The sequence below is a fragment of the Pongo abelii genome, chromosome 16 (assembly GCF_028885655.2).
Source record: "Pongo abelii isolate AG06213 chromosome 16, NHGRI_mPonAbe1-v2.0_pri, whole genome shotgun sequence".
In the NCBI taxonomy this organism is placed as follows: Eukaryota; Metazoa; Chordata; class Mammalia; order Primates; family Hominidae; genus Pongo; species Pongo abelii.
The window spans coordinates 41,267,197-41,288,146 of NC_072001.2; positions in this window are offsets into that span (position 1 = coordinate 41,267,197).

Here is a 20,950-nt window from a genome sequence, read left to right on the forward strand (position 1 = left end):
TGGCTATTTATGAACATCATGTTGCTAGGTGACACCGTGGGATGAGCACCATGCTAACCTATCACTCACTGATTTCCAGAACTAGCAATGAGGGGCTATATGGGGGTGGGGGTAGAATTCAGAAAGGAACACAGTGGCATTGGGATGGGAAGTGCGAGGGTTGAATGAATCAGCTTTAGAAAAACCTTCATTTTTCTCTCTCCATTCTAGAAAAATGATCTGTTTAGAATCTTAGGTCCAACCTTTCCCCTGCTCTCTCATTTGGGCCCTCTTGTTGCTAGCAGCCTTTTTTTCTCTATTATGACATTTGGCCTCCTCTGGGAGAAAAGCAGATCTGCTTCCTGCAGAAGCCAAGACGGGAAGTCACTAGGGAGGAAGCCGAGAAGTCAGGCTCCCGATGCAGCAAGTCTGAGAACAGGCATTTTCTTCTAAGTCTTCCACACACAGCGTGGGAATGTGTGGGAGGCCGGGCGTCTGTGCTTGAGTGTAAGTCGGGGCATCAAGAGAATGATGCCCTGTGTGATAGGACTGACTTCCAATCAGCTGGCCACCTGCCAGATGCCAGCTCTCTCAGCAGCTATTTAAATACATATTTAGCCATTCTGAAATAATAGTGAATTGAGGCAAAGTCAACCACCATTTTGAAATGCATCTATTGAAAACTAGGCTTGTAATGTTCGTTTGACTCATAAGCATGGATTTAGCTTGGGAATACACAGGTTCACACAACTGGCTACAATCAGTGAATGACCACTTGAGGGATATTAACCAGCATCCTGCAGGTATCAACAACTTACGCATGCAGTGGGGCAGGATGGTGTGTGGGCATGTGTTATGTAGGCTATGTTTCCCCGAGGCTACTCCCACCTTAGGGACAAGAGCGTGAGTATAATTAAAAGGTAGATGTTTTTTGAGCCTCGTCTAAAGCTCTTACTGGAAGTGGGAATGCCTTTTTGCCCCACTATCACTGAGGCTGCAGTGAGTCTAACGCATCTCCTAGTGGCCACGACTTTGCCAACCAGGTCCCTTCCTCCTGTTGCTGCTACTCCTTAAAGAATGATGCTCGTCCTGGCTGGTCTTGAACTCTTGACCTCAAGTGATCTGCCTGCCTCGGCCTCCCAAAGAATGATGCTGGTCCTATTCTTTCTCACCTGTCTTCACCTGACTTCTTCTTCTTCTTCTTTTTTTTGTTTATTATACTTTAAGTTCTAGGGCACATGTGCACAACGTGCAGGTTTGTTACATAGGTATACATGTGCCATGTTGCTGTGCTGCACCCATTAACTCATCATTTACATTAGGTATATCTCCTAATGCTATCCCTTCCCCAGCCTCCCACCCGCCGGTGTGTGATGTTCCCCTTCCTGTGTCCAAGTGTTCTCATTGTTCAATTCCCACCTATGAGTGAGAACATGCGGTGTTTGGTTTTCCGTCCTTGTGTTAGTTTGCTGAGAATGATGGTTTCCAGCTTCATCCATGTCCCTGCGAAGGACATGAACTCATCCTTTTTGTGGCTGCATAGTATTCCATGGTGTATATGTGACACATTTTCTTAATCCAGTCTATCATTAATGGACATTTGGGTTGGCCCCAAGTCTTTGCTATTGTGAATAGTGCCGCAATAAACATATGTGCCTTTACCTGACTTCTGCTGCTGGTGTCTCCTCCGCTCTGGTAGCTCCACTGAAATTCTCCAAATTAGAGAAGACATTGTCTTCAGGGAAGACTAGTTAAATACCACCCCTGTCTAGAGAACCCTCAATTGACCTTTATGTAAAACCCCAAAACAAAATGCTTCCCACCATAAAGAGCAAACAGATGGCTCCGCTGGCACGGACAACTGAGAAAAACATGTCCCTTCCTCCCACTGACATCACCGCCCACCGAGGCAAATGGCTTGGCAGAGAAACCAGAGTTGGGGTTCTGACCGTGCTCATCCCCTCAGCCTGATCGGTGCCCTGGACAAACCATATGCAATGGCCTTGTGTTTGTTTAACTGAGATTAGATGCTAGTTTTGTTTTTTTTTAAGTTTTATTATGGAAAATGTCAAACCTATACAAAATAGATGGAATAAGAAGAATTAGATAAAGCACTCAGAATGCAAATCACTCATCTTCACCAATTTTCAGCTGATGGTTCATCTTACTTATATATACCTTAACTCCACTCCCCCAAATATTCTAAGGAAGATTCTAAAACAATTGCATTCAATCTGCATCATTTCTTCTGGAAATATTTCAGTATGTATCTGTAAAAGATCAGGACTTCTATAAAAACATAAATAATACCATTATCATACTCCAAGCAAACAGTAATTCCCTAATATTCACAAATATCCAGGTTGATGTTCATGTTTTCTTGTTTCTCTCATAGGTTTTTTTTTAACAGCTTGCTTGAGTCAAGATCTAAATAAGGTCCACACTTTGTGATTAGTTGATATGTCTCTTATATCTTTTAATTTATTTTATTTCTTCTGCCTTGCAAATTTTTGTTGAAGAAACAAACTTATTTGCTCTGTTGTTTTCCATAGTCTGGATTTTACTGATTTCATTTATGTGATGATTTAACATATTCCTGTATGTAGTTTTCTAAATTGAAAATTGGGTATACAGTCTTGGTCAATGCAGGTTTGTGTTTTCTGGATAAGATGACATCATAGGTGGAGTGTGCTGCTACCAGGAGATGCATAATATGTGGTTGTTTTTCTTTTTGTGATATTATCAGCCATGAATATTCACTGTCAGGTTCCATTAATTCATTAAAGGCTGCTGATGACGCTTTTCTAATTCCTTCATTGTTTATGAACTGGAATGCTTCTGTAAAGGGAAAGTTCTCTCAGCAACCATTTAGTTACCCTGAGGTTTAGATCCTATAGAAAAGGCAGAATAAATGCTTGATTCTTTTCCTTCATTTACCAGTTTTCAAAATAGTGAGGTGGTTCCCTATAGTTCGTTAAAACTAGCCAATGAGATTTGAGGTGTTTTTTTTTTAAATAAACTATTGAATGAAATGCTTATATTTGATGTGTTTCAATTCATTATAGACACTGTTTTTATTGATGTTCAAAGTGTCCTATTATTGGTATCATTGGTCAGTGGAAACTCACACAATGTGGCTTTTGCAATATTGCCTTTTTGTTTTTTTTGTTGTTATACTTTCATTTATTTATTCATTTATCAAAGTCATCAAACCTTCCCCTACTAGTTTTAATGTCCATTTCTTAATTTATTATTTTCATTCTACAAGGTGAAGCTTTCCTTTTTCCACATTTGTTTGTTATTTCTTTTTCAAAAAACCTTCTTCACTTTGTGGGACATTATTTATTTCATTATGTAAGTGTCATGGTTTTTGAGTTATGATACATTATTACTATTATTCATCTGCTGCTCTGCTGTCCCAGATGTGGCCAGTGTGAGCCCCTTCTAACTAATTTCTTCTGTGCCTTTTGACCTGTGCCCATCATGCTTTGAGTACTCCTTTTCTCTCTGACACAACAGATATTTCAGGCTCATTTGAACATTCTCTGTCCCAACCCTGAAACCAGCCATTTTTCCAGTTAGCTCTATACCTATTTGTGGAGAATGGTATTTAGACATTAAGATCTGAGTACTAGGTGCCTCGCTGTTATTGAGATATTGCTGCTCCCAGCCTTCTCAGTGGACAGATCCAGAAATATACATACATACACATACACACATGTTCACACACTTGCATCTGTATTTATTTCTGTATCTCCTTCTATATATGTATTTAGAAAACACAACTTTATTCTGATATCTCTGATTCTATTTCAACACAACAGGATTCATTCTAGTCTTCCTCATTCTCGTATTTGTAAGTCCCTTCAACAATGAGAAAACTTAGATCCAATTATCACCAACATTTGTGCTTAGTTGTTCACTCTTCTTCCACCCAACTTACCACATGTTCCTTGTTGGTCCCTTACCTGCCTCTGAGATGCCACTGCCCTCGTTGGCATAATTTTCTTTTTTTTATTTTTTATTTTTATTTTTTATTATTATTATACTTTAAGTTTTAGGGTACATGTGCACAATGTGCAGGTTAGTTACATATGTATACATGTGCCATGCTGGTGTGCTGCACCCATTAACTCGTCATTTAGCATTAGGTATATCTCCTAATGCTATCCCTCCCCACTCCCCCCACCCCACAACAGTCCCCAGAGTGTGATGTTCCCCTTCCTGAGTCCATGTGTTCTCATTGTTCAATTCCCATCTATGAGTGAGAACATGTGGCATTTGGTTTTTTGTCCTTGCGATAGTTTACTGAGAATGATGATTTCCAATTTCATCCATGTCCCTACAAAGGACATGAACTCATCATTTTTTATGGCTGCATAGTATTCCATGGTGTATATGTGCCACATTTTCTTAATCCAGTCTATCATTGTTGGACATTTGGGTTGGTTCCAAGTCTTTGCTATTGTGAATAGTGCCTCAATAAACATACGTGTGCATGTGTCTTTATAGCAGCATGATTTATAGTCCTTTGGGTATATACCCAGTAATGGGATGGCTGGGTCAAATGGTATTTCTAGTTCTAGATCCCTGAGGAATCGCCACACTGACTTCCACAATGGTTGAACTAGTTTACAGTCCCACCAACAGTGTAAAAGTGTTCCTATTTCTCCACATCCTCTCCAGCACCTGTTGTTTCCTGACTTTTTAATGATTGCCATTCTAACTGGTGTGAGATGGTATCTCATTGTGGTTTTGATTTGCATTTCTCTGATGGCCAGTGATGATGAGCATTTTTTCATGTGTCTTTTGGCTGCATAAATGTCTTCTTTTGAGAAGTGTCTGTTCATATCCTTCGCCCACTTTTTGATGGGGTTGTTTGTTTTTTTCTTGTAAATTTGTTTGAGTTCATTGTAGATTCTGGATATTAGCCCTTTGTCAGATGAGTAGGTTGCAAAAATTTTCTCCCATTTTGTAGGTTGCCTGTTCACTCTGATGGTAGTTTCTTTTGCTGTGCAGAAGCTCTTTAGTTTAATTAAATCCCATTTGTCAATTTTGGCCTTTGTTGCCATTGCTTTTGGTGTTTTAGACATGAAGTCCTTGCCCATGCCTATGTCCTGAATGGTATTGCCTAGGTTTTCTTCTAGGGTTTTTATGGTTTTAGGTCTAACATTTAAGTCTTTAATCCATCTTGAATTAATTTTTGTATAAGGTGTAAGGAAGGGATCCAGTTTCAGCTTTCTACATATGGCTAGCCAGTTTTCCCAGCACCATTTATTAAATAGGGAATCCTTTCCCCATTGCTTGTTTTTCTCAGGTTTGCCAAAGATCAGATAGTTGTAGATATGCGGCGTTATTTCTGAGGGCTCTGTTCTGTTCCATTGATCTATATCTCTGTTTTGGTACCAGTACCATGCTGTTTTGGTTACTGTAGCCTTGTAGTATAATTTGAAGTCAGGTAGCGTGATACCTCCAGCATTGTTCTTTTGGCTTAGGATTGACTTGGCGATGCGGGCTCTTTTATGGTTCCATATGAACTTTAAAGTAGTTTTTTCCAATTCTGTGAAGAAAGTCATTGGTAGATTGATGGGGATAGCATTGAATCTGTAAATTACCTTGGGCAGTATGGCCATTTTCACGATATTGATTCTTCCTACCCATGAGCAAGGAATGTTCTTCCATTTGTTTGTATCCTCTTTTATTTCATTGAGCAGTGGTTTGTAGTTCTCCTTGAAGAGGTCCTTCACGTCCCTTGTAAGTTGGATTCCTAAGTATTTTATTCTCTTTGAAGCAATTGTGAATGGGAGTTCACTCATGATTTGGCTCTCTGTTTGTCTGTTATTGGTGTATAAGAATGCTTGTGATTTTTGTACATTGATTTTGTATCCTGAGACTTTGCTGAAGTTGCTTATCAGCTTAAGGAGATTTTGCGCTGGCATAATTTTCTTGCACGGGTCCCTAGCAGCCCCAGGGATACCAGCTACGTCGTCTTCAGCCAGTTCCCTGACCTTCAAAAATCTTGAGATTAAACTAGGAAGGAAGAGAGGGAGGAAAAAGGTGGGAAGAAAAGAGGAAGAAAGGGAGGAAAGGAGATGGGAGGGAAGGAGGAAGACAGAGAGGGAGAGACAGGAAGTAAGTAAATGTTTCTGTTTTACAAAAAGGATTCCACAAAATTAAGCTCATCAAAGAGTTAATGTCTTAAAAAGGCTAAGAGCTACTACTTATATAACTTGTAGGAGCATAGTTAAATGTTTTTGGAATTCTCAGATGAGAAGAGTATATTTTAACAGAGCAGGGTACTATTGTTTCAGATGTTCTTTAATTTTTAGAGCCATGGTTACAGTAGGGGACTAACTATCCAGGTAATAACTAAAGATTCTCTGGAATATGGTAAGAAAATGAAAAAACTTCTATGTATGTTCATTTTTTTAATTAAAAAATTGGAGAGAAATTAAGCTTTATAAATGTTTACTAAAACAATGAGGTTTGTATGTTAGTCACATGACACAGATGTTAACCAAGATGAGCTAAGACAAGACTGTTAATAGAAACTCACCATTTCAGAGGCCTATCCTTTTGTTAACTAAGCGCTATTTAAAGGGACTAAAAGGTAATATTAGTTTTTAGCAAATAAACTGTTATGACATGAGCAAATGTCTTTAAAAGATTCCTGCACAGAAACTTAAGACTGAAGATAATACTATTTTCTTCAATATAATTAATGTAAGCACATGTTTATATTCAGGAAATGTTATGCCTGGCACTACTGTAGATAGTACAAGCTCCTTGACAGCCACATGAGATTCAAACAACAATGTCTTAAAGTCAACCCAAAGAATTAGAGACTGTCAAAAAGACCATTTCAAGTAGAAATTTCTATCCCCTGCCCTCAATAATTACCCTCTTCTTGTAATATTATTTAAGACATTAGCCAGTGAAAATGTGAAGCCATCATGAATAGAAGATAAAAAACTGATTATCCACATGTGAAGACAAGCCTTGACCTTTTTTCCAGCAATGTTTAAATTTATGTAATACTCAATCCAGTACCAAATATAATTTCTCTAAACTCAATTGTAAATGTTTAGAAGACTACTTTCTTAGCTGTTGTTAAGATATTTTTTAAAATTATTGTTGGGAAACTCTTGGTATGTTGAAATGACTGATATGATGTATAGGAACCGATAGGGCAAAGACATAAATTGCACTTTGTTGTTAGGAGGTACTGTTGGAAGGCATAGAAATAATTGCTGATATATGAAGATACAAATACGTGAAAAAATTATGTAGAATGGGAAGGTTCCTAAGCAGATAGATCAGGAGTGGGCAAACTATGGCCTACTTATCAAACTGGCTCTTTGCTTATTTCTGTAAGTAGGGTGTTAGTGGAACACAGCCACACTCATACGTGATGTATTGTTTATAGCTACTTTCATGCTATTATAGCAGAGTTGAGTGGTTATGACAGAGACTACAAGTGGCCTGTGAGGCCCCAAATATTTACTATCTGGGCCTTTACAAAAAAGTTTGCTGACCCCTGAATTAGAAGAAAGGAAGTTGGTCTTAATATATCAAAGTATATATTGTATTTCCTAGAACATTTTAATAATGAAATACAGTTCACCCTTGAACAACATGGGTTTGAACTGTATGAGTCCACTTATACAAGAAATGTTTTCAATAAATATATTGGAAAAATTTTTAGAGATTTGCAACAATTTGAAAAAACTCATAAACTGCATAGCCTAGAAATATTGAAAGAAAGAAAAAGGTATGTCATGAATGCAAAAATATATGTAGCTACTAGTATATTTTATCATCACTATCATGAAATGTACATAAAATAAATGAAATCTATTATAAAAGCTAAAATTTATCAAAACTCACACATACGCTTACAAACTGTACATGGCACTATTCTCAGTCTAGAGAAATATAAGTAAAAGATACAGTATTAAAGATGCAGTATTAAATCATAGCTGTATAAAATTAACTATGGTACATACTATACTACTCTAATAATTTCATAGCTACCTCCAGTTGCTATTGTGGTGAGCTCAAGTGTTGCAAGTATTCACTTAAAATGCCCTTTTATGCTCATCAGTTCATCTCTCCAGTAAATTGTGTATCTCAGTAAAAAATAATCTCTCACAGTTCTTGAATATGTATTATTGTGTTTAGTGCAATAGAGTAAACTTTGAATAACACCATGGCACCCATATGAAGCACCACTAATGATGCTGGAAGTGTTCCCAAGAAGCAGAGAAAAGTTATGACATTACAAGAAAAAATGGAATCACTTGATATGTATCATAGATTTATGTCTGCAGCTGCAGTTACCCACCATTTTAAGATCAATGAATCCAGCGGAAGGACCATTGTCAAAAAAGAAAAGGGAATTTGTGACATCATCACTGCAGTCATGCCAGGAGGTTTGGAACTCTTGCACTTTTTACGAAACACCTTTCTATATCATACTGAAAATGCAGCTTTTATGTGGGTGCTGGGTTGCTGTAAGAAAGACACACCTATAGACTCATGCATGATTCAAGAAAAAGTGGTCATTATATGACAACTTAAAGTAAAAGGAAGGTGAAGGATCTAAAGCTGGAGAACTTAATGCCAACAAATGAAAGTTTGATAATTTTAGAAAGAAGTTTGACTTTCAAAAAGTCAGATAACAGGGGAAGCAGCTCCTGCCAACCAAGAGGCAGCAAGTGAGTTCCTGGATGCCATTAAGAAAAATCACTGGGAGGAAAGGATATCTGCCTGAACAAGTTTTTAGTGCAGACAAAAGTGCCCTATTCTGGAAAATAATGCCACAAGGGCCATTGATTAGTAAGGAAGAGAAGCAAACACCAGGATTTAAGCCAGAAAGGGATGGGCTAACTCGACTGTTTTGTGCAAATGCAGTTATGTTTATGATCAGGACTGCCCTTATTTATAAATTTGCTAACCCTTGAACCTTGAAGGAAAAAGATAAACACCAGCTGCCAGTCCTTTGGTTGTACAACAAGGATCCATGGACAAAAACCCCTTTTCTAGATTGGTTTCTTCAGTGCTTTGTCCCTGAAGTCAGGAAGTACTTTGCTACTAAGGGATTGCCTTTTAAAGTTCTTTGGATATTGGACAATGCCTCTGGCCACCCAGAACTCCCTAGGTTCAACAGTGAAGGTGTTGAGGTGGTCTGCTTGCCCCTAAACACAAGGTCTCTAACTTAGCCTCTGGATCAGGGCATCATAAGGACCTTCAAGGCTCATTACACATGGTTCATGGTACTCGGTGGACAGATTGTCAATGCCATGGAAGAGAACTCTGAGACAAAGCGAGCATCATGAAAGTTTGGAAGGATTATACCATTGAAGATGCCATCGTTGTTACAGAAAAAGCTGTGAAAGTCATCAAGCTCAAAACAGTAAATTCTCGCTAGAGAAAACTGTGTCCAGATGTTGTGTGTAACTTCTCAGGATTTATAACAGAGCCAGTCAATGAAACCATGAAAGAGATTATGGGTGTGATGAAAAGGTTGGGGGTATAGGGTTTCAAGATATGGATCTAGGAGAAATTCAAGAGCTAATAGACAACACACCAGAGGAATTAACAGAAGACAACTTGGTGGAGAAGAGTGCTTTCAGACAACTGCCAGATGATGAAGAAGAAGACGCAGAATAGGCAGTGCCAGAAAACAAATTAACATGAGAAAACCTGGCAGATGGGTTCCAGTTATTCAAGACTGCTTTTGACTTCCTTTATGACATGAACCCTTCTATGAAAAGGGCATTGAAACTAAAGCAAATGAAAGGATTGGTACCATATAGAAACATGTTTAGAGAAATAAAAAACAAAAAAAGATACAAATTACTTACAGTGTATTTTTGTAAAGTTATACCTGGGTGCCTGCCTTCCTCCCTCACCTTCCACCTCCTCTACCGACCAACCCCTCCTCATCTCTCCCTCCCCATCCTACCCAATATGAAGATTATGAGGATGAAGACCTTTACAATGATCCACTCCCACTTAATGAATAGTAAGTACATTTTCTCTTCCTTGTAATTTTCTTGATATTTCCTTTTCTCTCTCACTTTATTGTAAAAATGCATTTTGTAATATACAAAATATGTGTTAATCAATTGTTGATGTTATTACTAAGGTTTCCAGTCATTAGTAGTTAAGTTTTTTTTTTTTATTATTATTATTATTATTATTATTATTATTATTATTATTATACTTTAGGTTTTATGGTACATGTGCGCAATGTGCAGGTAAGTTACATATGTATACATGTGCCATGCTGGTGCGCTGCACCCACCAACCTGTCATCTAGCATTAGGTATATCTCCCAATGCTATCCCTCCCCCCTCCCCCCACCCCACAACAGTCCCCAGAGTGTGATGTTCCCCTTCCTGTGTCCATGTGTTCTCATTGTTCAATTCCCACCTATGAGTGAGAATATGCGGTGTTTGGTTTTTTGTTCTTGTGATAGTTTACTGAGAATGATGATTTCCAATTTCATCCATGTCCCTACAAAGGACGTGAACTCATCATTTTTTATGGCTGCATAGTATTCCATGGTGTATATGTGCCACATTTTCTTAATCCAGTCTATCATTGTTGGACATTTGGGTTGGTTCCAAGTCTTTGCTATTGTGAATAATGCCGCAATAAACATACGTGTGCATGTGTCTTTATAGCAGCATGATTTATAGTCCTTTGGGTATATACCCAGTAATGGAATGGCTGGGTCGAATGGAATTTCTACTTCTAGATCCCTGAGGAATCGCCACACTGACTTCCACAAGGGTTGAACTAGTTTACAGTCCCACCAACAGTGTAAAAGTGTTCCTATTTCTCCACATCCTCTCCAGCACCTGTTGTTTCCTGACTTTTTAATGATTGCCATTCTAACTGGTGTGAGATGGTATCTCATTGTGGTTTTGATTTGCATTTCTCTGATGGCCAGTGACGGTGAGCATTTTTTCATGTGTTTTTTGGCTGCATAAATGTCTTCTTTTGAGAAGTGTCTGTTCATGTCCTTCGCCCACTTTTTGATGGGGTTGTTTGTTTTTTTCTTGTAAATTTGTTGGAGTTCATTGTAGATTCTGGATATTAGCCCTTTGTCAGATGAGTAGGTTGCGAAAATTTTCTCCCATTTTGTAGGTTGCCTGCTCACTCTGATGGTAGTTTCTTTTGCTGTGCAGAAGCTCTTGAGTTTAATTAGATCCCATTTGTCAATTTTGGCTTTTGTTGCCATTGCTTTTGGTGTTTTAGACATGAAGTCCTTGCCCATGCCTATGTCCTGAATGGTAATGCCTAGGTTTTCTTCTAGGGTTTTTATGGTTTTAGGTCTAACATTTAAGTCTTTAATCCATCTTGAATTGATCTTTGTATAAGGTGTAAGGAAGGGATCCAGTTTCAGCTTTCTACATATGGCTAGCCAGTTTTCCCAGCACCATTTATTAAATAGGGAATCCTTTCCCCATTTCTTGTTTTTGTCAGGTTTGTCAAAGATCAGATACTTGTAGATATGTGGCATTATTTCTGACGGCTCTGTTCTGTTCCATTGATCTATATCTCTGTTTTGGTACCAGTACCATGCTGTTTTGGTTACTGTAGCCTTGTAGTATAGTTTGAAGTCAGGTAGTGTGATGCCTCCAGCTTTGTTCTCTTGGCTTAGGATTGACTTGGCGATGCGGGCTCTTTTTTGGTTCCATATGAACTTTAAAGTAGTTTTTTCCAATTCTGTGAAGAAAGTCATTGGTAGCTTGATGGGGATGGCATTGAATCTGTAAATTACCTTGGGAAGGATGGCCATTTTCATGATATTGATTCTTCCTACCCATGAGCATGGAATGTTCTTCCATTTGTTTGTATCCTCTTTTATTTCCTTGAGCAGTGGTTTGTAGTTCTCCTTGAAGAGGTCTTTCACATCCCTTGTAAGTTGGATTCCTAGGTATTTTATTCTCTTTGAAGCAATTGTGAATGGGAGTTCACTCATGATTTGGCTCTCTGTTTGTCTGTTATTGATGTATAAGAATGCTTGTGATTTTTGCACATTGATTTTGTATCCTGAGACTTTGCTGAAGTTGCTTATGAGCTTAAGGAGATTTTGGGCTGAGACAATGGGGTTTTCTAGATATACTATCATGTCATCTGCAAACAGGGACAATTTGACTTCCTCTTTTCCTAATTGAATACCCTTGATTTCCTTCTCCTGCCTAATTGCCCTGGCCAGAACTTCCAACACTATGTTGAATAGAAGTGGTGAGAGAGGGCATCCCTGTCTTGTGCCAGTTTTCAAAGGGAATGCTTCCAGTTTTTGCCCATTCAGTATGATATTGGCTGTGGGTTTGTCATAAATAGCTCTTATTATTTTGAGATACGTCCCATCAATTCCTAATTTATTGAGAGTTTTTAGCATGAAGGGTTGTTGAATTTTGTCAAAGGCCTTTTCTGCATCTATGGAGATAATCATGTGGTTTTTGTCTTTGGTTCTGTTTATATGCTGGATTACATTTATTGATTTGCGTATATTGAACCAGCCTTGCATCCCAGGGATGAAGCCCACTTGATCATGGTGGATAAGCTTTTTGATGTGCTGCTGGATTCTGTTTGCCAGTATTTTATTGAGGATTTTTGCATCAATGTTCATCAAGGATATTGGTCTAAAATTCTCTTTTTTTGTTGTGTCTCTGCCAGGCTTTGGTATCAGGATGATGCTGGCCTCATAAAATGAGTTAGGGAGGATTCCCTCTTTTTCTATTGATTGGAATAGTTTCAGAAGGAATGGTACCAGCTCCTCCTTGTACCTCTGGTAGAATTCGGCTGTGAATCCATCTGGACCTGGACTTTTTTTGGTTGGTAAGCTATTGATTATTGCCACAATTTCAGCTCCTGTTATTGGTCTATTCAGAGATTCAACTTCTTCCTGGTTTAGTCTTGGGAGGGTGTATGTGTCGAGGAATTTATCCATTTCTTCTAGATTTTCTAGTTTATTTGCATAGAGGTGTTTGTAATATTCTCTGATGGTAGTTTGTATTTCTGTGGGATTGGTGGTGATATCCCCTTTATCATTTTTTATTGCATCTATTTGATTCTTCTCTCTTTTTTCTTTATTAATCTTGCTAGCGGTCTATCAATTTTGTTGATCCTTTCAAAAAACCAGCTCCTGGATTCATTTATTTTTTGAAGGGTTTTTTGTGTCTCTATTTTCTTCAGTTCTGCTCTGATTTTAGTTATTTCTTGCCTTCTGCTAGCTTTTGAATGTGTTTGCTCTTGCTTTTCTAGTTCTTTTAATTGTGATGTTAGGGTGTCAATTTTGGATCTTTCCTGCTTTCTCTTGTGGGCATTTAGTGCTATAAATTTCCCTCTACACACTGCTTTGAATGCATCCCAGAGATTCTGGTATGTTGTGTCTTGGTTCTCGTTGGTTTCAAAGAACATCTTTATTTCTGCCTTCATTTCGTTATGTACCCAGTAGTCATTCAGGAGCAGGTTGTTCAGTTTCCACGTAGTTGAGCGGTTTTGAGTGAGATTCTTAATCCTGAGTTCTAGCTTGATTGCACTGTGATCTGAGAGACAGTTTGTTACAATTTCTGTTCTTTTACATTTATTGAGGAGAGCTTTACTTCCAAGTATATGGTCAATTTTGGAATAGGTGTGGTGTGGTGCTGAAAAAAATGTATATTCTGTTGATTTGGGGTGGAGAGTTCTGTAGATGTCTATTAGGTCCGCTTGGTGCAGAGCTGAGTTCAATTCCTGGGTATCCTTGTTGACTTTCTGTCTCGTTGATCTGTCTAATGTTGATAGTGGGGTGTTAAAGTCTCCCATTATTAATGTGTGGGAGTCTAAGTCTCTTTGTAGGTCACTCAGGACTTGCTTTATGAATCTGGGTGCTCCTGTATTGGGTGCATATATATTTAGGATAGTTAGCTCTTCTTGTTGAATTAATCCCTTTACCATTATGTAATGGCCTTCTTTGTCTCTTTTGATCTTTGTTGGTTTAAAGTCTGTTTTATCAGAGACTAGGATTGCAACCCCTGCCTTTTTTTGTTTTCCATTTGCTTGGTAGATCTTCCTCCATCCTTTTATTTTGAGCCTATGTGTGTCTCTGCACGTGAGATGGGTTTCCTGAATACAGCACACTGATGGGTCTTGAGTCTTTATCCAGTTTGCCAGTCTGTGTCTTTTAATTGGAGCATTTAGTCCATTTACATTTAAAGTTAATATTGTTATGTGTGAATTTGATCCTGTCATTATGATGTTAGCTGGATATTTTGCTCGTTAGTTGATGCAGTCTCTTCCTAGTCTCGATGTTCTTTACATTTCGGTATGATTTTGCAGTGGCTGGTACCGGTTGTGCCTTTCCATGTTTAGCGCTTCCTTCAGGAGCTCTTTTAGGGCAGGCCTGGTGGTGACAAAATCTCTCAGCATTTGCTTGTCTGTAAAGTATTTTATTTCTCCTTCACTTATGAAGCTTAGTTTGGCAGGATATGAAATTCTGGGTTGAAAATTCTTTTCTTTAAGAATGTTGAATATTGGCCCCCACTCTCTTCTGGCTTGTAGGGTTTCTGCCGAGAGATCCGCTGTTAGTCTGATGGGCTTCCCTTTGATGGTAACCCGACCTTTCTCTCTGGCTGCCCTTAACATTTTTTCCTTCATTTCAACTTTGGTGAATCTGACAATTATGTGTCTTGGAGTTGCTCTTCTCGAGGAGTATCTTTGTGGCGTTCTCTGTATTTCCTGAATCTGAATGTTGGCCTGCCTTGCTAGATTGGGGAAGTTCTCCTGGATAATATCCTGCAGAGTGTTTTCCAACTTGTTTCCATTCTCCCCGTCACTTTCAGGTACACCAATCAGACGTAGATTTGGTCTTTTCACATAGTCCCACATTTCTTGGAGGCTTTGCTCGTTTCTTTTTATTCTTTTTTCTCTAAACTTCCCTTCTCGCTTCATTTCATTCATTTCATCTTCCAGGGCTGATACCCTTTCTTCCATTTGATCGCATCGGCTCCTGAGGCTTCTGCATTCTTCACGTAGTTCTCGAGCCTTGGTTTTCAGCTCCATCAGCTCCTTTAAGCACTTCTCTGTATTGGTTATTCTAGTTATACATTCTTCTAAATTTTTTTCAAAGTTTTCAACTTCTTTGCCTTTGGTTTGAATATCCTCCCGTAGCTCGGAGTAATTTGATCGTCTGAAGCCTTCTTCTCTCAGCTCGTCAAAGTCATTCTCCGTCCAGCTTTGTTCCGTTGCTGGTGAGGAACTGCGTTCCTTTGGAGGAGGAGAGGTACTCTGGTTTTTAGAGTTTCCAGTTTTTCTGCTCTGTTTTTTCCCCATCTTTGTGGTTTTATCTACTTTTGGTCTTTGATGATGGTGATGTACAGATGGGTTTTTGGTGTGGATGTCCTTTCTGTTAGTTTTCCTTCTAACAGACAGAACCCTCAGCTGCAGGTCTGTTGGAGTACCTGGCCGGCCGTGTGAGGTGTCAGTCTGCCCCTGCTGGGGGGTGCCTCCCAGTTAGGCTGCTCGGGGGTCAGGGGTCAGGGACCCACTTGAGGAGGCAGTCAGCCCGTTCTCAGATCTCCAGCTGCTTGCTGGGAGAACCACTGCTCTCCTCACAGCTGTCAGACAGGGACATTTAAGTCTGCAGAGGTTCCTGCTGTCTTTTTGTTTGTCTGTGTCCTGCCCCCAGAGGTGGAGCCTACAGAGGCAGGCAGGCCTCCTTGAGCTGTGGTGGGCTCCACCCAGTTCAAGCTTCCAGGCTGCTTTGTTTACCTAAGCGAGCCTGGGCAATGGCGGGCGCCCCTCCCCCAGCCTCGCTGCCGACTTGCTGTTTGATCTCAGACTGCTGTGCTAGCAATCAGCGAGACTCCGTGGGCGTAGGACCCTCTGAGCCAGGTGCGGGCTATACTCTCCTGGGGCACCGTTTCCTAAGCCCGTCGGAAAAGCACAGTATTCGGGTGGGAGTGGCCCGATTTTCCAGGTGCCGTCTGTCACCCCTGGAAGGGGAACTCCCTGACCCCTTGCGCTTCCCGAGTGAGGCAATGCCTCGCCCCTGCTTCGGCTGGCGCACGGTGCGCTCACCGACTGACCTGCGCCCACTGTCTGGCACTCCCTAGTGAGATGAACACGGTACCTCAGATGGAAATGCAGAAATCACCCGTCTTCTGCGTCGCTCGCGCTGGGAGCTGTAGACCGGAGCTGTTCCTATTCGGCCATCTTGGCTCCTCCCCCTCAGTAGTTAAGTTTTTGGGGAGTCAAAAGTTATTCTCAGATTTTCAACTGCATGGGGGCAGGGTGGCATCTCTAACCCCTGCATTGCTCAAGGGTCAACCGTAGACAAAAATCTACTTTTCATGTGAGCTTCTACATAAAATTATATTACAGAATATATTATTTCAATAGTGAATGACATTTTAAGGTTGACAAACACCAATGTTCCTAAGAAAGTTTGTGTACATGTAACCACTGAAAGAAGTGGATCCTTTGACCAGAATAAATAAATAAAAGATTCTGGAGTTACAAATATAGTACCATATATGAAACTTATTCTCCACATGATTCATAGGCAAGCTATTACTCAAAAAATGGGTGAAGCCTAAAATTTACAGAGGCCCACCAGATGCCATTAATAAGTTAATTTTATACAAACTCTTTTAAAAACCACTGGTACCTCACAGAAATTTGCTAGTTACCTGTGCCAAAGTACTAGAGCCTGTAGCTTAATGCCTATCATCAGTTTTGGAAAATTCTGTTACTATCTCTTCAAATGTTTCTTCTGCTTTCTTTCCTCTCGTCTCCTTCTATGACTCTAATTATAGATCTTTTCCTTTTTTACCACACACTCAATGTCTCCTTTCTTTATTTTCTATATTTTTATCTCTTCATGCTTCAGTTTAAATATTTTCTTTTGACCTATTTCCAACTTACAAATTTTTTAATGCTGTGTATGATTTTGTGTTAAATCCATCCATTCAAGTCTCAATTTCATTTATGTTTTATCCACTTTAAAATTTTTATTTGATTACTTACTATACTTCCCAATTTCCTGCCAACATTCTCAGATTTGTCTTTTAGTTATTTGAACATACTGATCATATATATTTTAAGTTTATATTTATTTAATAACCTTATTGTCTTGATTACTTGTATATTTGTGTCTATCATGTGTTTTTTTTTCTTGATTTTCCATTACATCTTGTCTGCTTATATGCCTAATTGCCTGATTGATTTTTTTTTTTCTTTTTTGAGACAGGATCTCACTCTGTTGCTCAGGCTGGGGTGCAGTGGCACCATCTCGGCTCACTGCAACCTGCATCTCTCAGGCTCGGGAGGTCCTCCCACTTCAGCCTGCTGAATTAGCCTGCTGAATTAGCATGCCACCACGCCTAGCTAATTTTTGTATTTTTTGTAGAGATGGTGTTTCAGCATGTTGCCCAGGCTTGTACTGAACTCCTGGGCTGAAGTGATCTGCCCGCCTCAGCCTCCCAAAGTGCTGGGATTACAGGCATGAACCACTGTGTCCAACCTGCCTGATTTTTTATTTATTTATTTATTTATTTATTTACTGAGATCTTGACATTGAAGAAATATTTTAAAGCTCTGGATTATGTTATCTTCCTCCAAGAAGATTACTTTTGCTTAAGCAGGTATCGAGGCTAGGAGTGCTATCAATTACAAATCATCTTAATTCAAACAAGAATTGAAATGATTTGATACTGAGCTTCAGTCTTTGAGAGGAATGATTTATTTCTAATTTGCTTTACTCTTAGGGTTCATTTCCCGAAATATTTTCCAGGGCCCCTCCTCTGATTTTTCCGCGAGTCCTGTGAATCTGTTGAAAGCTTATTTAGCCTTTCAGCTATTACTTTTTAGACTGTCAATTACCTACAAAGGAAAAGCAGCTCTAAGTGCTATGCTCACCTCTCTGCACTTTCTTGCTCTCTTGGATCTTGGTCCACAATTTCTCGGCACCTTAGTAGCTCCCTAATACCTTCAAACAAATTTAAAAGAATTTTGTTTTAATTTTTCTAGTTGTTTTAAATGGGGAAATACTTCTGAAACAACCTAGTCTACCAAAGCTGGAAGCAAAATTTCATTGAAAGGGAAAGATGAAGCATGAGCTTTTGCTTTATGAAAGATCAAAGGGTACCAAATTTGCTGATGTTTTCTCTGATGCTATAGAGTTATTGATAGTATGCTTCCTTGCAGATTTCTTTGTAAAAAATAAGCATCTTGATCTAGTCTTTTGAGGTAAATGTAAAGTTTAACAGCAAGTAAGAAAGGGACTACATTTCAAAAGAACTTTGTGCTATGGAGAGAGAATTTTGAAAGAAGCATTTGTTAAACATTTCCATCATTTTAAGATTTTGTTGTTGCATGTATCAGGTTAACACTTACAAAGTCTCTCATCTGCAAGACAGTTACAAATTAGGAATTACAGTTTTTTCAACTGTTTAAATCTTTCTAGCTGAAAAAATTTTATTGAGTCTGGAAGCCATTTGTTAAAAATAAAAAAAACAACATCTTCTAATTGTTTGCCCAATAGTAGCAGAAATGAACATAAGCTAACTAAATTTTCTCCTCCCTCCAAAAACCCCTTTGCATAATTGGTAGATGGGATTTTAAAAATAACAAGTGTAGTTTAATAAACAGAACCAACAATGAACTTCTTTAATTTAGATTTACATCTTTGTGAATTTTTTCTTTTCCTCTTTTTTTTCTTTTTGAGACAGTCTCACTCTGTCCCAGGCTGCAGTGCAGTGGCCTGATTGTAGCTCACTACAGCCTCAAACTCCTGGGCTCAAGTGATTCTTCCATCTTGGGATCCTCCCTCCCAAGTAGCTGGGACCACAGGTGCATGCCACCACGCTTGGCTAATCTTTTTTCTTATTTTTTTGAGATGGAGTCTTGCTCTGTCACCCAAGCTGGAGTGCAGTGGCATGATCTCAGCTCACTGCAACTTCTGCCTCCCAGGTTCAAGCAATTCTCCTGCCTCAGCCTCCTGAGTAGCTGGGATTACAGGCATGTGCCACCACACCTGGCTAATTTTTGTATTTTTAATAGAGACAAGGTTTCACCATGTTGGCCAGGCTGTTCTTGAACTCCTGACGTGAAGTGATCCACTCGCCTTGGCTTCCCAAAGTGCTGAGATTACAGGCATGAGCCACCGTGCCTGGTCTAATCTTTTCTTTTTTGTAGAGATGAGGTCTCCCTATGTTATCCAAGCTGGTCTTGAACTCCTGGGCTCAGGCAATCCTCTTGCCTCAGCCTCCCAATGTAAATTTTTTCTAATTATAGCAGCCATTCACATCAAGTATAAAAATAAGCTGAACGTAGGACCAGACATTTGAAGCATATTCAGTAACTTGCTCACATTAATAATTTGTTAATGACATAAAAAGTGATTTTGTGCCATTTTAATAAATGTATTTAAAAGTATTGTTACTTCATCATTTTTTCTTTTTTAGGTGTTAGAATTCCATGTATAAGTATTGTGGTGTATATATAATTTATAAGTAAACATGTATATTAGAAGTAATACTAAAAAATATTAGCTGGTGGGTGTGTGATCAAAAAATTTTGGATGCTACTTCTCTAGAGAATATATCAGAGGCAGCATATACTAAAAAAGCAAACAACCAACCAAAAAAACAACAGAGTTTATACTTCAAAGATAAAATATGGTCAAACTATTAAACAAACAAACAAACAAAAAAACAAGACAGCTGAGTTAGCATTCCCTCAAATTGCAGAGCCAGGCGGAAGTTGGCTTTTCTGCTTCCAATTACTTCTCTTCTTTGTTTTCAGACAGGCACTATGGTTTCCACAAAGCTCTCCTAAAGCCAGAGACGTTTCCAACTGACCTGTAGTAATTAGGAGCACAAGCCTTGAGTCCTGGTGAAGTTATGTGATCTCAGGGAAGTTACAGAAATTGTGCACACCTCAGGTGTCTCATCTGTAGGATGGGCTAATAATAGTATTTTATTTATTTCTTTTTACCAACTGACATCTGAGCACCCCTCCCATTTATAGCTGTTGTCTCTCCATCCATTCTGGGACTCTCTGTGGAGCCAAAGGGTCCAGATATTCCCTAGCCCTGGCAGATGGAACACAAGTGGCTGTGGTGGAACTGAAGGCCCAGCGTTGGCAAGGCCAGTGAGGGTTCTAGCTAGAGCAGTTTCGTAGTATCACCTTTCCGGTCCTAGTTCTTTTTCCTTCTTGTCAATTCTGTGAGCCAATCAATAGTCTTCAAATAAAACACTTTCCTGCCTACGTAAGCTGGAGTCATTTCTGATACTTGCATCCAAGGACTTTGAGAAGGGCACTATCTTACTCCCGTTTTGTTGTTCATTCTGTTTTTAAAATTATGTATAAATGGTTCAAATATTTTTTTGGCATACAATGTTATGAATTTTAACATCTGTATGGATTAAAACACCACTGCAATCAGGATACAGAACAGTTCCATACCTGGCAAAACTCCTTTCTGCTTCCTTTATGTAGTCATGCCTGCTCACTTACTCTCATCTGCACCACCCAGTGGTCAGTCTGGGTAGTGGTCTATCATTAGTTCAGTTCTCAAAGTCTTTTTGGTAGGCCAATTGTGATCAGATCCGTACATGTACAACTAAAGGGTAAGCCCAGTAGTTCACAAACAACTTTATGGGTCACTTTCCAGAGCTCATACCTCTCTGCAATTTTCCAGTAATTTCTGGTTCTCAAGCTCTCCTCTTTGGGCCTGTGGCCAGCATGCAGAGGCTTTACTTACCCTGCTCTGCCATCCGTGGGACCAAGTGGTGGAAGGTTAGTGAGACAGAGAGAGAGAGAAAAGGCAACAGGGTTTGCTCCATCCTCTTGGGATCACAGCTTCATGGTTTGGGGAGGAAATCTCCCCTCTATCACAGTTTTGGCTCCTGTTGAATTGCAGCCTCTACCACTGTTGCCGTGGGATTGTGGGGTGCAAGCAAATGGA